At 51.0% G+C, this 18,353-nt stretch overlaps 1 non-coding gene across 1 annotated transcript; it reads right to left on the bottom strand.

Annotated features, from left to right (window-relative positions):
• Positions 1-1,842: 1,842 nt before the first annotated feature.
• TRNAT-UGU (transfer RNA threonine (anticodon UGU)) lies at positions 1,843-1,916 on the bottom strand. The gene has a single exon. It is a non-coding gene; the product is annotated as a tRNA-Thr (tRNA).
• Positions 1,917-18,353: the final 16,437 nt, after the last annotated feature.

Raw genomic sequence — 18,353 nt, 5'->3', positions numbered from 1 at the left:
TGTCCTCTTTGGTGTTACTTTTTGTCTTCAAGACTGTGCCTTTCCTAAGAGGGGCCTTTGTGTGTGTGGGTTTGAAGGGGCAACTTCCTGACATCCTCTCTGTCCTTGCAGCCTGGAGGAATAAAGGCCTCTGGGCACACAGCATGTTCCTCCCCTGCATGCACACGCACACACAGAAAACACAACAGAATATCCCTAAGGAATTAGAATCACCTGCTGCCTTCCTCTATCATGCTGGATCCCCAAATGATGATGCTCTTCAGCCTAAACCCATGTCCTCTCTACTCTCAGTGCCCCTCAGTCCCAATCCAGTGCCCCTCCTGTGCATACTGCTCCTCACTCCCAACCAGAACCTACTCCTCTTCACCCTTCTCCTCTGTCCCAACCCACAGCCCCCTCCTTTTTACACTGCTCCTCAATCCCAACGCACAGGTCCCTCCTATTCCCAGTGCCCCTCAATCCCAAACCACTGCTCCCTCCTTCCCTCCAGCAGCAGGTGCCTCAGACTCCCTCAGGAAGATTTTCTTGCAAGGTTTCGTGTATGAGTCTGCATGTGGATTTTACAGTGCATTGGAAATATGTTGCGTTGCTTGCCAAAATGATCACTTTTGGCTTTTGTTGGATTCCCAGTCTCCTTGTTATTGGGACAGGAGAAATAAAGGGTTGTTATCCTTGTTGTGTGAATCAAGGGCAGCACAACTGTGCTTGGCAGACCTCGACTGAGGGACTCACCTTCAATTCAATAGCACTTGCTAGGCAGGGGACAAGGGTTCCAAGGCCAAGTGGGCTGGGGTCCCAATACTAAAATTTAGGTGTTAAACCAGCTTTAGGACAGGGTGGCAGTGGAGGGTTGAGTGAGTTCCTAGACAACACAGTGAATACGGTGCCTTCTTATTTTCCCCATTTTCCACCCAGGATGGCAGGTGAACTCTACAGAGGCACCTCTGGGCTTGCACTGACTAAGGACAACAGCTGTGAGTGGGGTGCAAGGGGGGGCTCATGTTTAAGGACTTTTGGTTGCTGGATTTACAAACCGTAGGGAAAAGGACACTGCCCAGCTTATTTGGGAGTGGGTCTTTTCCTCGTGGTTTATGTTTATGTGTTGGGGCTGCTGACATGACTTCTGCTAACCTTGGGCTTACATTGCAATGTAGACATATCCTAAGAGGGCATCTATACTGTGATAAAATCCCGCTGGCCTGGATGATCTGATTTGGGCTCCTGGGAATGGAACTGGAGCCCAGGCTTGGAAACCCTCACCCCTCATGGGGTCTCAGAGGCTGGGCTCCCAAGGCTTTGGCCGTGGGGTGGTAAATTTGCACTGTAGACATCTCAGCTCAAGCTCAATATTGGGCTCTGGGAGCCCTCAAGGTTGGGAGGGAGTTTAGCAAGCAAAAAATGTAAAATGGCAGTGGAGTAATACCCTGGACTCAATGGCATTTCTCCATTGGTCTGTCTGCTTTGGGGCAGGGACAATAACACGTCCTGCTGCATTTGTTATTTCAAAGGGTGGTTTAGGATTTTCATTCTCACACACGGTGCATGAAGCAGGGCTCAACCCTTGGTGCAAACTAAATGAGCTGCTCACAGATTCTGGAAGCCACAATGAGCAATTGGTGTGAGAGCCCAGATCTGCCCCTGTCCCAAAGGGAGGGAGGTCATCTGTGAGAGGCTGGACCACTGACCTATCAGCTCTTAACTCCCAAACTTTCAGTAATTCTGTTATCAGTGCCTGTGAGTATAATTAAAACTGCCATGCTGGGCTGGACCAAAGGCCCATGTAGCTCTGTGTTTTGTCCACTGACAGCAGCCAATACCAGGTGCCCCAAGAGTTAATCAACAAGGCACCACTGGGAGTTGAACCCAGGATCTCCTGCTTACAAGGCAGGGGCTTTAACCAGCTAAGCCATGGTGCCCACCTGTGGCTTAACTACAGTGTCTGCCCACACCTGACTCCCTGCCATCCTCACTGGGGCCTGACAAGCTTTGCTTGTGTTTGGATTCTGCAAAGCAGAGAAGCAGGTGAGCTTTTCCTTGCAAGCTGTGTGTGTGTGAATCTTTGGCCAGGTCTGCACTACAAAGTTATTTCAGCATCATTATATTGCTCAGGTGTGTGAAAAACACACAATGCTCCCTCGTTCAGCAGCTTTTGGCTCGTGCACACACTGCAATGCCACATCTGGCGACAAAACTGCCCTGTTTTGGTGACAAAATTAAACCACCTCGACGAGAGGCCTAGAGCTTTGTGCAGCAAACTTAAGGTGACAAATTGTCAGTGTAAATGCTGCTGGTCATTATATCACCATAACTGGCCTCCACCAGTATCCCATAATGCCCACTGTGAACTCACCTGCCCTGCATTCCTGCTACAGAGGCTGGGCCCCTCCCCTTTCATAGCTCCAGAAAGTTCTGACAGCTGAGCCGCTATCTGCCCTGGGATTAGGTTGATATACTGCATTGCCAGCCTAAGTAACGTAATTACACCAACCTAATTTTGTAGTGTCGACCTGTCCAAAGAATCACACACACACCTTGGGAGCAAAACTTCACCTGCTCCTCTGCTTTACAGAACCCAAACACAGGCAACGTTTGTCAGGGCCCAGTGGGGATTGGCAGACAGTCAGGTGTGGGCAGACACGGTGCTTTAAGTAACAGCAGGTACCATGGCTTAAGTGGTTAAAGTACCTGTTTTGTAAACAGGAGATCCTGGATTCAACTCCCAGTGGTGCCTTGGGGAGTGGCTTTTGGGGCACCTGGCATTGGCTACTGATAGAAGACAAGATTCAGAACTAGATGGACCTATGGTTTAAATTACACTCACAGGCACTGATAAGAGTTACTGTAAGTTTGGGTGTTAAGAACTGATAGGTCAGTGATCCACTCCCCTCAATGCAGTTTTACTATTTCCACTTGCTAAACTCCCTCCCAACCTCTATAAAATTACAGTGCAGACATATGGGCTTGAGCCCAACCTCTGAGGTCCCATGAGGGGTGAGGGTGTTTGAACTCAGTCTTCAGTGTGAACACAAATATCTGCACCACAGTTTTTAGCCCCTCAGCTTTACGTCCATGAGCCCAAGTCAGATGACCCAGGCCAGCCCTGCTGCCATCTTTATCCCAGGAGAGATGGACTCTAAGGGTACGTCTCCATTGCAATGGAAGCCCAGGTGTGGCACGCTGTGCTCAAAGCAGCACCCTGGAAGCCCCATATTCACCACTCTCATATAATGATCATATGGTTTGTACAAGTCTGCCTTGTGAGGATGGACACTGCTTGATTCACATCCTAGCAAAGGAGCTTCCTAACAAGCTGGAAGAAAATATGAAAGAAGGGTAGAGACACCATGATTTGGCCTCTCTCCCCCATAACTCAACAGCTGGAAACACACCTGGAGGACAAAGACTGAGCTGAACTGATTCAGAAATCAGAAGAGAATCCTAATAATACATTCAAACCAAATTCCCCAACCAGACTAGTATTGGTTTCTCAGCAGGATTCCTGGGCCCAGCCTTGTTGGGGTTACGAGGACTCTGCCACACATGAGAGTAGAAAGAGCGTCCTTGGGGTCAGGCAGGCCTCTGGTAATGGGGTGGGGACTCAGATCCTTTCTCTGGCCAATTGCACCAGGGTCATGTATAAACCAGAGAAGTCCCCACAATAGCCAGACCAGAACCCCCTGTACACCTGCCCTCTGTACTCATTGCTTCTCTGTTTTTCTTTCCCTCATCTCGCTGCTCTCCCTCTGAGCTTTCTCAGCACCTGGCCCCACAGCGCTTCCTGCCAGCCAGAGACTGCATGTTCTAGGCCTGTTCCTGTGGATGTGGCCTCTCTCCTGATTCCTGAGGAAAAGAACCTTTCCAGGAAATGGCCATGGATTCTGGGAATCAGTATGTGGCTGGTGGACAGCACCAGGAATCATTTGGCTCCTGGCACACAAGGCAACTTAAAAGCTAAGCACCCAGACAAGGGCTTGAACCCTAGACCTTCAGAGTAAGAGCCTGGTGCTCCACCATTCACCATGATAGCAAGCAGGTGGGCAAAAGAGAGGCAAAAAAAGGTCCTAAGAACCCTTCTTGTGGCCTAATGGATAAGGTAACTGAGTGTGGATCAAAAGATTGAGGGTTGGAGTCCCTTGGTGGTTGTGTTTCTGCACTTTTACCTTTGTGCTGAAAGTCCTGCTCCCTTCAGAGCTGGAACCTCTTCTTGGCTGCTCAGGCCAGTGCTCTGGCTTCAGCTAGAGCCCCAGGAAGGAGCTGGGGGTTGGGTGTCACAAAGGCTGGGGCGTGAGCCCCAAGTGCTTCCAGTCTAGCCTTTGCCATTCCTGACTTGCCGAAGAAAGTGGGCGACTGCCCAGGCTAGCGTGTGCGCCTGTCCCTGTGCTGGAGGGTACTTGCTACATAGTGTCTTCGGAGCCTGGGTGTTTCTCTGCTTCTCGCCAGCTCAGGAAAAGCCTCTTGGGGTAAAATCTCCTGCCCCACTGCAAAAGTGAGCACTGTGAGTGGGACCAGTTAGAGGCCCCACCATGGGGGCTGGCTCTGCTTTCCTACCATCTTGTGATGTTGGCCACAGAACATCAGCAGCTGCCCCACATGCTGGTGACCTTCAGTGGGTGTTTGGCATGGCAGGGAGCAGCCTGGCTGGGTGTTTTTGTGCCTCTCTGAAGGCCACACCTAGGCATGGTCCTGCCCTCCTCTAGCCCTGACCTCAGTTGCTCTGTGGCTTTTAAGCCTTCCCTTGGAGCTGTCAGCACCAGCTGCCTCTGCTCTAGGTGCCCAGAGGAGGAGAGGTGTTGTTGGGTCACTTTTACAGATGCTCCTTCCCTGGTACTGCCATTGCTCAGCTGCACAGAGGAGCTTTCCATCCCCAAGTCCCTGCCTAGCCAGCCCTCTGGCACCATTCCTGAGGGCTACCCTGCCTCACTTTCTTCCTGCCATGTTGGGAAAGACAGTTCTCATCATTAAAGGTGAGATGGGCCAACTAGGGGCAGAAGCCAATTTTATGCTTTCCTACTGCAGAGCCCAAGCTCAGGAACTCACCTTGGGTGCAGACATTGCTGTGCTCCCAGAAAACAAGCCTTCCCTGCACAAACAGGGCCTGCCAAAGCCCAGGATTGAAAGAGGGACCTTCAGATCTTCAGTCTAACGCTCTCCCAACTGAGCTACTTTGACAGCTGCAGGACAGCATTTTGGCCTGTTGCTTCTCTGTCTGGTTGCACACAAAACCACAAAAAGGACAGGAAAACGAACGGCTGCTTCACACCCCCACTGGAGGAACACGGCGCCCTTAGCTGTGGTGAGTAAGAAGTGTCTGTTGGCTGGCAGGACCTGTCCCCCAGGAGCTGGAACAGCAGCTGCTGCCTCCCCCTCGGCTCCAGGCTGTAGGAAATGCTCATTTCCTGGCTGCATGGGCGGACGCTGCTCCATGCTCTGGAGAGCGTCTGTATTTGTCTGTCAACCCCCCGTCTTCACTGAGCCAGTCTGGTAAGGTCCCAAGTTCCCCCTCCGGCCTGGCAGCTGAGAGTCTATGCAGACATCAGCCCCCTGCCAGCCCCACAGGCAGCAGCAGCGCCAGCCCCCAGCACCACAGGGGCACTCACTGCACTTCCTGTGGGGAAATGGCTCCTTGGCGTCCTGCTGCTAGAGTGAGAGCCAGGAGAGAGCAGTGTCTGCTCACCTTGGGGGAGAGAAGAGACCTGATGAGTGTGGATCTCCCTCAGTCTCCCCCGCAATGCAGGTCAGTTGTATTGTCACTGTGATAGCCAGTGTTTCCCTTCAGGGCCGGCCCTAGAGGGGTCTGGGGTCCGGGACAAATCCCTCCTTCGTCCCCAGGCCCTTTCCTCACCCTACCCCTTCCCCCAAGCCTCCATCCCTGTCCCATCTCTTCCCATCCTGCACTTCCCTGCCCCATTGCTCTCCCACCCCCACCTCTTCCAGTCCCTGCTCCTCCCCCTCCCCACCCAGCACCTCCTGCACCCCACTGAACACCTGATCACTGGCAAGTGGGAGGTGCTGAAGGGGAAGAGGAGGAGCTTGTCAGCAAGGCCTGTAGTAGGCGGGGAGGGAGGGAGCTGGCTGCCAGTGGGAGCTGAGCACCTATTTTTTCTCTGTTGGTTCTGCAGTCCCATAGCTCCCATGGAGTCGCTGACTTGGCTCCTTTCGCACTCTAGAGAGAGGAACAGAACCAGGGCTATGGCTGATCTATGGGGCACTAGGTGAGTACCAGAGGCTTCAGGTGCTGAAAGTTTGCCTGACCCCTCAGAGACACAGTGTGAGGTGTTGCCCCAGGGATCTCTATGAAAGGAGCAGAACAGGATTTCCATGGGGTGGGGAGAGAATTGAGTGTCTCAGGGGGTTGTACAGAGGTATTGCCTGGGTGAGATACTGGCTAAAACACAGGCCTCGCTATGAGCAAGTTTGGAACCCATGAAGGGGAACCCTATTGAAGTTCAACTCCAACGCCTTAACCACTCGGCCATCACAGCTGCAAGCACAAAAATGCCCCAATGCCAGAGAAACTGGTAAAGAATCACAATGTTCAGGCTTGAAGTCATCTGAACTACAGAATTCCCACCGCAAACCTGGCTCCCAAAGCACAGGGGGGATTTGGGTTTGTTCTCTTTGCTTAGCCATGTGCACACAGAGAGCACGTTTAAAAGTCTCCCCTCCCGCAGAGTGGGAATGGGAAATGATTCTCAACTTGAAGCCTGATGTAGGGTGACCAGATTTCCCGATTTCAGCAGGACTGTCCCGATATTTGCTTGTTTGTCCCACGTCCCGACCGATGTTTGGTCGGGACACTGGACAAAGAAATAATTTTGCTCTCTGCTCCGGCACACAGGCAGAGTCCGGAGGGACGCATGCCTCCACTCACCACGACTCCGCCCCTTCCTTCCCCCATTGGATCCCTCCCCAAATCCAGGCCCTGGCCTTTCCCCCAGCCTGACCCCCTCACTGCCCCATTGAATCCCTCCCCAAATCCTCGACCTGGCCCCACCTCTTCCCCAAGCACGTGGCATTCCTCCTCCCTCCCAGGTTTGCACATGGGCCATGGCCATGTCCGGGAGCACAGCGCGGAGCCTGCTCCAGCCCTGCAGCCTGTAGGGCAGCGCAGTGGGGCTGGGGGAAGGGCAGAGCAAGCAGGACGCATGTGGGCAGAGGGTGGAGACACATGTGGGGCGGACACGCTCCTCCTGGGATGGGCTGAGCCCGGCTGCCTGGTTCACCCCTTGCCCCGGAGCTGCAGGAGGGGCCCGGATCATGGCTTGGCTGCAGAGCTCAGAGCCCAAGCTGGGCCCAGGAGAGAGGGAAATGGGGGTGTATTGGGTGTCAGAGCCAAGAGTTGGTTGGAGACAGCGCTGTGCCACTGCCGCTTCGCAGCAGGGGGGGCCCTCTGGCTTTTTTTCTTGCTCTGCCCCCTGCGTCCCGATATTTCATCTTTGACATCTGGTCACCCTAGCCTGATGTGAATGAGGATGTCTGGACCAAGGGCCTAGGGACTGGCCTTTGCTAGAGAAACCACTGTCAAGTTTTAGCCAATTAGGACAAGTCAGCAAATAAGAACAACCTCAGGTATCAGTAACTGCTACAGGTTGCAAATTCCTACATGCAGCAGTTTCTGGTACTACACCTGCGCATCTCTGCTCCCGGCTCTTCTCGGGCTCGTGCTCTCTCCTTAGCTCTGCCCCACTCTCGCCCAGGCAGTTCCAGCTCACATGGAGGATGGGACCCCCTGGTCTGGTGACTCCCTCATTACATTGCCTGGCCTGTCAGTGCAGCTAACTTGGAGCTTTGGCCTCTCCCCATTGTCCCTGGGGACTGTCAGTCTTAGGGTCCTGATTTCCCATTGATCCTTCCCCCTCCTATTGGTGCTGGGAACTAACCAACCAACCCCCCTCCACCCGCCCACCCACACTAAGTTTTAGTAAAGGGCCAAGAGCCCCCTTACACAAGCCAGCCCCATGAGGGTCACCGATGTGCAGAGAAGGCAGCACAAGCTGGTCCCATGGTGTAATGGGCAGCACTCAGGACTCTGAATCTTGTAATTTGAGTTCAGATCTTAGTGGGACCTTGTGGTAAAGCCCCAGAGCTCACAGTGCTCAACTTCCCTGTCTCCAGCTGTATAAGAATGAATCTTTCTCCTCCTGCTGGGTGACTCACACCTCCTAGAGCCAGGTCTTTGGCTGGGACGGCCACAATGGGTTAGGGCTCTAGAACTTGCTACCCTGATAGTTGGGATTCTTGCTGCTTCACCTGATGTCCACAAGCTTGGCCCTTGTGTTTCCTACCACACTTTTCCTCTGGCCCACATGGTGCTTGAAGAAAGGAGTGCCAGGGCTGGGATTAACAGTCAGGGCTTGGCAGGAGGGAGGAAGAGTCCCAGGCTGGAGCCCCACACAACTTCCCTCCTCTGGGCACCTAGAGCAGAGGCAGGCCAGCTCTGTCCACTGGATACCTCGGCAGAGTAGGTGAGTTCATGTAAATACAGTCTGGTCCCAAAGCCTCCACCCAACCCTGGTCATCACTAGCTGTCAGGGGAGAGCTCATTCACACCTCGCTTACAAATCATCATTTAAAATTCTAAGGTTGGCCAACACTGCCGAAACCAATGCACCGACATTGTCAGCAAACACAACAGCTGGGTGAGGAAACCCGGCTTTGTCCAGACTTTCCAAACCTATTTTACTTTCTCAGGTACAAGTAGTTTTCATACCTTGTATCTGCTTTTAAAGTGTGAGTTAACGTTTCAATTTCCGTTCAAATTTACAACCAATGACAACATTGGCAGCGCTGCATGTAACTACCTGACCACTGAGGGAGGGGGTGTTGGGGAAATTCGGGGAAGGGGGTGCACAGCCCCCTGGCTGGGGGGTGTATAGGGAATGCCCAGTTTCACTGAATTGAGTCCCCTACTGCAGCACCTCAGTAGGTTACATCAGAGAGGAGCTACAGTGTCTAGGCAGTGGGATGCCTGTGCCTTTAAGAGCCCAGCCCTGGGAAGCCCATGCTGAGAGGTGCTGCCTGTGGGAGGGGAAATAAAAAAGCCCTCTGCCCTCCCGCCCCATGTTTGCAAACACTGGAGTCTCAGCCCACCGGGATAACTGTTACCCCTCTGCCCCTGCCTGTGCCGGGGTTTAACCCTCTGGCAGCGCCTCCCTCCGGGCTTAACTCCGGCTCCTTCCCCCCTCCCTGACTTTGCCCTTCAGTCCCTCTCCTAACTCTGCCTCCAGTTGCTTGACCCCCCGACCGGTCAATTTCCACCCCCTGCTCAGACCCTGGCCACCCCCTCCTCTGATTTGCCCTCCTTCGCCCCTTTTTAATCTCTGTAAAAAGTAGAGGTTGCTGGGTCCCACTCTCTGGAGGGAGGGATGGGCGCCTGGCCCCTGCCTGCTGAGTGCTCAGAGTGCCCCATGATCTTGTAGATGTTTGCCGAGTGCTGCAGGGTCACCCGAAGGGGAAGAGAGACGTGGTTAGGAGGTGATGCAGCCAAGGGTGCCTCACCCAACACTGAGATGCAGCCACCTCTGGGGTGAGTTACACAAGTCAGCAAATGAATTTGGAACAAGAAACGCACTGAAAGGACCGAGGCTGCTGCAGGAGGTGGAGAAAAACAGAAGAAGCAGGAGCCCTGGATCCCAGCCCTGTCCCTCCCCCACTCTACCCCCTAACCTCCACTCCCCTCCCACATTTGAGGGGAGAACCCAGGAGTCCTGGTCCCTAGCCTTGCCCACCCCCATATTTCTATATAGCTCCATCCAACAGCTGCCCCCACAATTGCAGGGCATTGCCTTGCGGCACACTGGGGCCTGCCTGTTTGCACAGGACGGGCAATGTCAGTACCCCAGGGTGGGGAGAGACGATGATAAGGGAGAAGCAGGCAGCAGACAGCTCCCATGACAGAGAAAGAAATGCTAGGGGGTGCCGTGCTGCAAGGAGTGAGGGGGGTTGGCAGGGAATGGGAGGATCTTCCCTCACAGCAGCTACCAGGGTTAAATTTGGCCTGGATTCCCCAGCTGCCGGGTGTGGGGCGTGTTGCTGGGAAGCATGAGCCTCTACTCTCCCTTCCCCAGACACAGTTGCATGGGCATTGACCAAAGGAGTCTGCAGCACTGCTGCCTAGAGGAAACTGAGTCACCAGCCAGTGACAGACACATCATGGCTCTCCTCATCCTCATCCTCTTTTCCATATACAACCTGGCCAGGGGAGGGGGGGTAAACTCAGGGCAGTTGCATAGTTAACCTGTGGAACTCCTTGCAAGAGCATGTTGTGAAGGCCAAGACTATAACAGGGTTCAAAAAAGAACTAGATAAGTTTATGGTGGATAGAACCATCAAGGGCTATTAGCCTGGGTGGGCAGGGATGGTGCCTGTAGCCTCTGTTTGCCAGAAGCTGGGAATGGGCAACAGGGGATGGATCACTTGATGATTCCCTGCTCTGTTCATTCCCTCTGGGCACCTGGCACTGGCCACTGTCAGAAGACAGGAGGATACTGGGCTAGATGGACTTTGCGTCTGAACCAGTCTGGCCGTTCTTATGTCTCCCTTGGAGCAGCAGTGACACCTAGTGGCCAATCAGGGTAACACACAGAGTATGTTTCCCTTGGAGCAGCAGTGTCACCTCATGGTCATTCAGGGTAATGCACAGAATGTGTTTCCCTTGATACAGCAGTGACACCCACTGGTCAGGTGGCGTAATGCACAGCATGTGTCTGCCCTCTACGAGCAGTGACACCCACGGACCAGTCACGGTAAGGCACAGAGTGTGTTTCCCACCAGTCTGGCTAAGGCACAGAGCATGTTTCCTATGGAGCAGCAGTGACACCCAGTGACCAGCAGGGGTGGCATCAGACTCTTCTCCTTTAGTGGGGGACTGAGATGAGCTAGACAAAAAAAATTGGGGGGGCTGTACCCCCCATTACCTGGCCCCACCCGTCACGGGGGCCATGCCTCTGCTCCTTCTCAGTTAAAGGCCAGCCTCATCTCCCCTCTCCCCAGCCAGTGTATAGAGCAATACAACCTTTATTAAACTAAAATAGTAAACAGGATTTACTTTAAATATTCTAAATCTGTCCAAATTTTAGTACTGAATCCAAAGTTCTCTTAAAGATCCCATCAGTAACCAAAACCTAAATGAAAAATTGAAACCAAAAACAAGGCTTAATTTAAAACCCAAACATTAAGAAAAACTTTGTTTGTAAAAATAAAAACTAACAAATGCTGTAAATTAAGAGTTTCAACATTTTATCAAAAAGGTGTGCTACAGCAGAATGATAAAATAACATCAAATAAATAAGCATGACCACTAAAATCTCCTATAAAGGAATTGAATCCTTGAGTACTGGCCAAATCTGTATACAAAATGCAGAACTATGTCAAAACTGGTGTTGCAGGTCAGGCATTTGAATCCAGCAAATGTCAATTAAAAGCTCCATTCCAACTAAAAAAACCAAAACAACCCAATAAACCAAAATGGTCACAGCCTGAAAGAAACCTACACAGAAGCAGAATTAAACCTGTACCAACACTGGAACAAACTATGTAAATTTCAAATTCTAACTTCTTGTTTCTCCCAGGAGGAAAGTATTTTGCACCCCAGTAACCAGGCTGTCACTGCAGCTTTCCTTTCATTAAATAAGATTTTTACCAAATATAAATTGCCCTCCAATTTCTCTAAGAGAAATTGAAATTGTATCTTTGCACTAATAGCCCAAGTGTGCAAGTCCATCCCCTCAGAGCAGCCCCACACCCTGAGGCCAGGGGAGAATCCCAACTGGTTTGTGCATTTCTAACCCTGGGGCCTGAAGCTGATGAGAGAAAGGGAAGTGAGCCATCTTGGAGCTTTCCGACACCACCTGCAGGGAGCACAGGGATTTGACTGAGTGACATCCTGGCTAATTTTCATCTTGTTCTCCACCAGCAGGATCCACTGGAGAGCTCGGGAGTGGCTTGACCATGGCAGCACCCTATTTACATATTAAAAGCTGGCATTTTGGGGCCAATGGGGTGAAATGTGAGTACTTTTGGGGTTAGGACCCACATGAGAAGGGATGTGGACAAACTGGAGAGAGTCCAGAAGAGGGCAATAAAAATGATTAGGGGACTGAGACACATGACTTACGAGATCCTACAGGCCATATCCTGTAAGTTAAGCTAAGGCAAAGTTAGCATATCTATATTGTGACCTTTAACTCAGAGAGGAAAATCGACCTTTATCATGCTACTTAAATAGATAAGTACCCATGCCTGTCCAAGACCTTTACCTAGACCAATCGACAATGGAGAATGGCATAGGGGTTTTTTCATTGTTGTACCCACAGATTTAACAGGTACACTACAAGGTAACTTATGTGCATATGTACATGTCATCAACAAGCACAAACATACTAGCCTATGAAGTAAATGTATCCTAATGTTTTGTGGGTGAGGAATGAAATTTGGGCATAGGAGGAAGGATTTCCGGCCCTTGTGCCCTATGAAAGAGGTAACCCACCTCCCTAGAGCACTTTGCTCTATCATTCTGACTTACTTCCTCCACTCTCTCTCTATGTACTATCAGTAGGCTGTACTTGTTCTTAAACTTTAAGTTTCAAGGGAACTAGGCTAAGTTCGGTTTCCCTAAGTTTTTATTCTTTGTTTATTAGGTTTTGATTTTAAGTTTAACATATTCAAGTAAACCCTAAGTAACACTAGCTTTTTCTAAGCACTGCATCTTTCACTTAAGAATTGAGAAACCTGAACTGCAAGGCTGGTCCTGTGTCTCTTACCACCAGGTTATCAAGGAAGGCTGTGAGTATATTAACCAAAACTTTGTTGCATATAATGCCATATGTATCTTTTGAATAGCAGTAATGCTACTGTAACTTTGTAACTCAATTAAATTAAATAAAATGTAAGCTAATACATTAAATTTTCATCAAACTATCCAAATTAATATTATTAGTACACCGTAAATCAGGCTACATGGGACAGAGAGTTGGAGTGCAGAGGGATGGAGGCACTGGCTCTGGGGGTGCAGACTCTGAGGTGGGGTTAGACTGAGACATTCAGGGTGCAGTAGAGGACTCAGAGTTAGGATAGAGAATTGGGCTGTGAATGCTCTGGAATGAGGCCAGGAAAGAGAAAATTGAGATGCAAGAGAGAAATCAAGCTAGAGCAAAAAGCATAGAAGAAATGTGGGATTTGAGCTGCAGAGGGAAGAAAAAACCTCTGCCTGTCCCCTCTCACCAAAGCATCTAAGAACCAGATGAGAGACATCTCTCCCCCACTGCAACAATTCCAGTTGACCTGGACTGAGAAAGGAAATCTTCTCCTTTGCAGCACTAGCAGACCTGGACTGAATCATGAACACCTCATCCCCTCCCTCCAGTCTGGTGTTCCTGGCCTGGGACATGGGAGGGGCTCCTCTCTTCTCCATTTGGGACATGGCGGGATGAGATAAGTGGCAGGGGTTTACGGGAAATGATTATTTGCCTGATTCATGTGCAAGTCCTAGTCCTTGTTAACCCAAACAAACCGTTTATCCTGCATGCTGATGCCAGTTTGGAGGGTTTGGGAGCAGTCCCGTACCAGGAAGTGGAAGGAAATGTAAATTTGTAGGCTTTGCCAGCTGAAGACTGTCTAATAGCGAAACTCGCTATCCCATCCACCAGCAGCAGTTCTTGGTCTTGAAATGGGCCACCACTGAGAAATTTCGAGACTACTTGTGTGGTGCTCAGTTTCAGGTGTGGACAGAGAACAATCCACTGACTTCTGTGTTAACAAGGGCTAAGCTGGATGCTACAAGGCAGAGATGGGTGGCTACTTTTGCTAGCCATAACTTCGCATTCAATACCAATGAGTTGGTATAATAGGGAATGTGATTTATCAGGACCACCAATTGTTGGCTGGGGGGAGGATGTAAGCAGGGTGAGAATGAACTCTACCCTGACATCTATTGGTGATCTGTTGTAAAGGCCTTTTGTTGCTGATGTCACTCCCACCCCGGATTGCATGATGGGGGTGCTTGTCCAAAGGGTCATTTCGGCTGCTGGGGGATCCCCAGTCTCTTTCTTATTAGGGCAAGGGCAATAAAGTGCAGTTATTCCGGTGATATGAATCAAAGACAGTAGAACGGAACTTAGCAGTTCATGATTTCGGGACTCACCTGAACCTACATAAAACTCGTTAGGCAAGGGACATGGGTTCCAAAGCATAGTGAAATAAGAGAGATTGAAAAGGAATATTTGCATTTAGTAGTATGGATTTTTTGTAAAACTTCTAAATGCGCATTTTATGTTCTTTGTATCTTTCTAGTTTAAAAACAGAACTTTTTATAGCTCTAATGTATATTTGGTTCTATGCCACAGATGTAAAATCATTAATGACTAAACACAATTTTTAGACATATATAAGCTGCTGAGCTTTGATCTTATTTCCACACTGAAAGTTGTGAACAACTCCATAGTTGGGGAAAATGTTCTTTACCACTCAGATAGCAAGAAAATTTTGCAGATTGGACTCTGGGAGATCAGCTGTGGGACACAGCTTTTGTGACACACGAACTATCTCTGCAACCAGATTCTTAGTCATAGGTCAGCAGGTGGCTTTATGCAAATTCTGGACTGTGGGACCAGAGCTGGGCTGGGCACAATTTTTGTGGCACATGCACCACCTCTGCAACCAACCTTTGTTTCCTCACTCCATAACACCACACACAGAGCAGCCTTTTATCTCTCAGAACCAAAATATACCCTGAAAGAGATCGAATGGCATAACCCTAAGGCAGTGGGGCTCCTCATGGTTGTGTGTTCCACACTTTGATTTCACCCACCACGTATCAAGTGTGAACTTCTCAGGCACAAGAATAGCCTTAACATGGAGTCATAGACATTCTCCTTGGGCATCCTGACTCTATCTTACCACCTATGTGTTGAAGCAGCCGGGATTCTTTCCATATGCTTAGAAGGCGTGTTGTCTCCCTGAAGTCCAAGCAGTATCCGGGGGGCGGGAAGCCAACAGTTTCTTCCTGACAGGGATTTTTATTCCATTCCCCCAGAGCTCAAGCTGATGGGGCAAGCGTTTGTGCAGATCTCTGCCTCCTCGTGGGTGTGTGAGGGGGAGCAATCAACCAGGTCTTTTGTCCACGGATGATCCACAGTGGCTTGTCTGATGTCTCAGTCAGGGCCTTCTCTTGTTGGAAAGGAGATGACGCCTCTTCTGGTAAACTAGCATTTCACATTTGGTAATGCTTCTCTCCTGACTGGTGGTAGGGTGGCGGCAAGGGGGTTTATAGCTTTAGTGTCAACGCTTATAGATCGCCTTACAACATGGGCTACGGCTATTATAGGTGAAAATAATGCATGCAGCAACTCATGAGCTTGTCACAAACTCTAAACACTAAACACATTTTTATGAATCTAATGCCTGTTTTAACAACACTAACAAACAGGTGAGCAAGACTAGTTTCCAGCTATGCGTTTGTCACTTTTCAGTAAGGCCTAGGGGCCTTGGCATGAGCTGGCACCTGGTCTGCCAGAGTCAGAAGAGGATCTTCCTTCTCTTATCCCCAGGTGTCTGTACTGGGAGCAGTACTGTTCAACTTATTCATAAATGATCTGGGGAAAGGAGTAAACAGTGAGGTGGCAAAATTTGCAGATGATACAAAATTGCTCAGGATAGTTAAGTCCCAGGCAGCCTGTGAAGAGCCACAAAAAGATCTCACAAAACTGGGTGACGGGACAACCAAATGGCAGATGAACGTCGGTGCTGTTAAGTGCAAAGTAATGCACATTGGAAAACATAATCCCAACTATCCCTATAAAACGATGGGGTCTAAATTAGCTATTACCACTCGAGAAAGAGATCTGGGAGTCATTGTGCATAGTTCTCTGAAAATATCCACTCAATGTGCAGCGGAGTGTTGGGAATCATTAAGAAAGGGATAGGTAAGAAGACAGAAACTATCATATCGCCTCAATATCAATCCATGGTACGTCCACATCTTGAATACTGCGTGATGATGCCGTCGCCCCAATCTCAAAAAAGATCTATTGGAATGGGAAAGATTCAGAAAAGGACAACAAAGCTGAGGAGGGGATATGGACCAGTTTCCGTCTAAGAAGAAATTCATAAGATTGGGACTTTTCATCTTGGAAAAGAGACGACTGAAGGGGGATACGACGGAGGTCTATAAAACCGTGACCGGTGTGGAGAAAGTAAATAAAGAAAAAAAAAGCTTTGGCTCTTCGGCGGCAGCTCAACCACACTGCTTCTTCTGTGGTAGTTCAGTGGCGAGTTCTCCCTCCTTTCCTCTTTGGTAGACATTTGGTGGCAGCTCAAAGACTAAGACAGGGAATGGGGGACCCGTCGCCGAATTTCCACCAAAGACCCAGATGTGCTGCCCCGATACCGGACCGGCCGTCCCTTTGAATTGGCTGCTCCAAGCACCTGCTTGCTACGCTGGTGCCTGGAGCCAGCCCTGCTCCCGTGACAAGCAGGGGCTGGTGCAGAGCGTGGCAGGGCAGGGAGATGACATCTCCTCTAATAGTGAGGCCCTTTCACAGCAAGGGCAGCACCTCCCCGCAGGAGTACAGACCCACCTACTTCTCCTGCTTTCTCCTGACACCAGCACCACCCTTCCTGGCACTGCCTCACGGCAGCACCTGCTTCCAGACTCGCACCAGAAATGGGAAGTCTGGGCCGGGCCTGGCAGCAGCTGTCAGGAAATGGAAGCAGGAGACACGACCACTCCCATGGTGCTGTGGGGTCTGTCCTGGCTGGTGGGAGATGGAGGCAGTGGACACTGCCACCACCATGGTGCCGTCGGGTTTTTAGGTGGGATGCCCTCCCCAAGGTTGGGCTCCAGGGGAGGTTTGGCATCTTAAGGGACGCGGGTGGCGGGGAGGCTTGGAGGAGGTTTGAAGACCAACAGTGAAGGGGAAGTTGGACACTGGCCAGAATACCAGAAAGACAAGGCAGGTGAGGTGATACCTGTTACTGGACCAGCTTTGGAGTCACACAGGGTCTTCTTCATGGAAGGGAAAGGTGCTCAGAGCATCATAGTTCAATAGAAGGTGAAACGCTCTGCCCCGAACACCAGACTTTCCCCTACTTCCTGGAATGGGGGGGCTGTCCCCACTGTCCTGTAAACAGCCCCATCACGTAACCCAGAGGTGGCTGCATCTTAGCACCAAGACACCAGTGGTCACTGCTCCAGAGGAGATGGTACATACAGGCCACTGCCCTACAGGGCCACCAGACATCACAGACTGTGCACTGTCTTAGCTGGCCACACATGTTACTGCCCCAAGAGGTGAGGTACACACAGGCTACTACTCAAACTGGGCACCTGGGGTCACTGCAGCAATGGTTGAGGGGGATACAGGCAGGGCACTGCCGCACATGGCCACCAGGTGGCACTGCTGCAATGGTGCTGGTGGGGGGGAGATGATTAATGGGCCAGTGCCTAAAGTGGCCACTACCACAATGGCGTGGGGAGAGGGGGAGGGAGATACCAATAGGGCACTGCCACACCAGGGCACCACGGGGAGGTCACTGCTCCAATTAGTAGAGATACACATCGGGTAGTGCCCCAACTGGGGGCCCTACCCCAGACAGAGAGGGGCTGGGGAGAGAAGAGGAAATCAAAGCCCACTGCCTCACTTAGCCATCGGGGTCACTACCTAAATAGGGGACACACACACACAGGGCACTGCCCCACCTGACCAGCAGGGGTCACTGCCCCAATTGGGGGATAGACAGAGGGTATTGCCCCACAGGAATGCCAGGGATCAGTGCCTGCCATACCTGGCACAGGGGTAGAGGGGATAGGGTGACCAGATGTCCTGATTTTATAGGAACAGTCCCGATATTCGGGGCCTTTTTCTTATGTAGGTGCCTATTATCCTCCAGCCCGTCCCAGTTCTTCACACTTTCTATCTGGTCACCCTGCGGATGGGAGAGAGAGGGGGTCACACAAAGGGCACTGCCATACTTGGCCATCAGTGCACATCCCTAGTCGGGTAGTGATACACACCAGAAGCAGGGCTCACTGCCACAAATGGGTTGGAAGATACCCAGGGCACTGTCTGACACAGCGACCCAGGCACCCTGCCACCCTGGGGGAGGTGAGGAATACAGCTTGGGCACTGACTCCTCTGGCTACCAGTGGTCACAGGACCAGTGCAGGGGTTGGGGGGAGTAAATACACACAGGGGATTGCCCCACCTGGGCAACACGAGTCACCAAGATGAGAGTGGGATACGCAGAGGGCACTGCCCCAATGGCTGATGTACATACAGGGCCCTGCCTCACCTACCCACCAGCGCTCACAGGCACAATGGCAGTAGTGGGGTCACACAGACAACTGCCCTCAGTTG

This window comes from Gopherus flavomarginatus (assembly GCF_025201925.1).
Source record: "Gopherus flavomarginatus isolate rGopFla2 chromosome 13 unlocalized genomic scaffold, rGopFla2.mat.asm SUPER_13_unloc_3, whole genome shotgun sequence".
Lineage (NCBI taxonomy): Eukaryota > Metazoa > Chordata > Testudines > Testudinidae > Gopherus > Gopherus flavomarginatus.
Note: the sequence above shows the minus strand (reverse complement) of the source record. Positions and strands in the feature narration are given on the sequence as shown.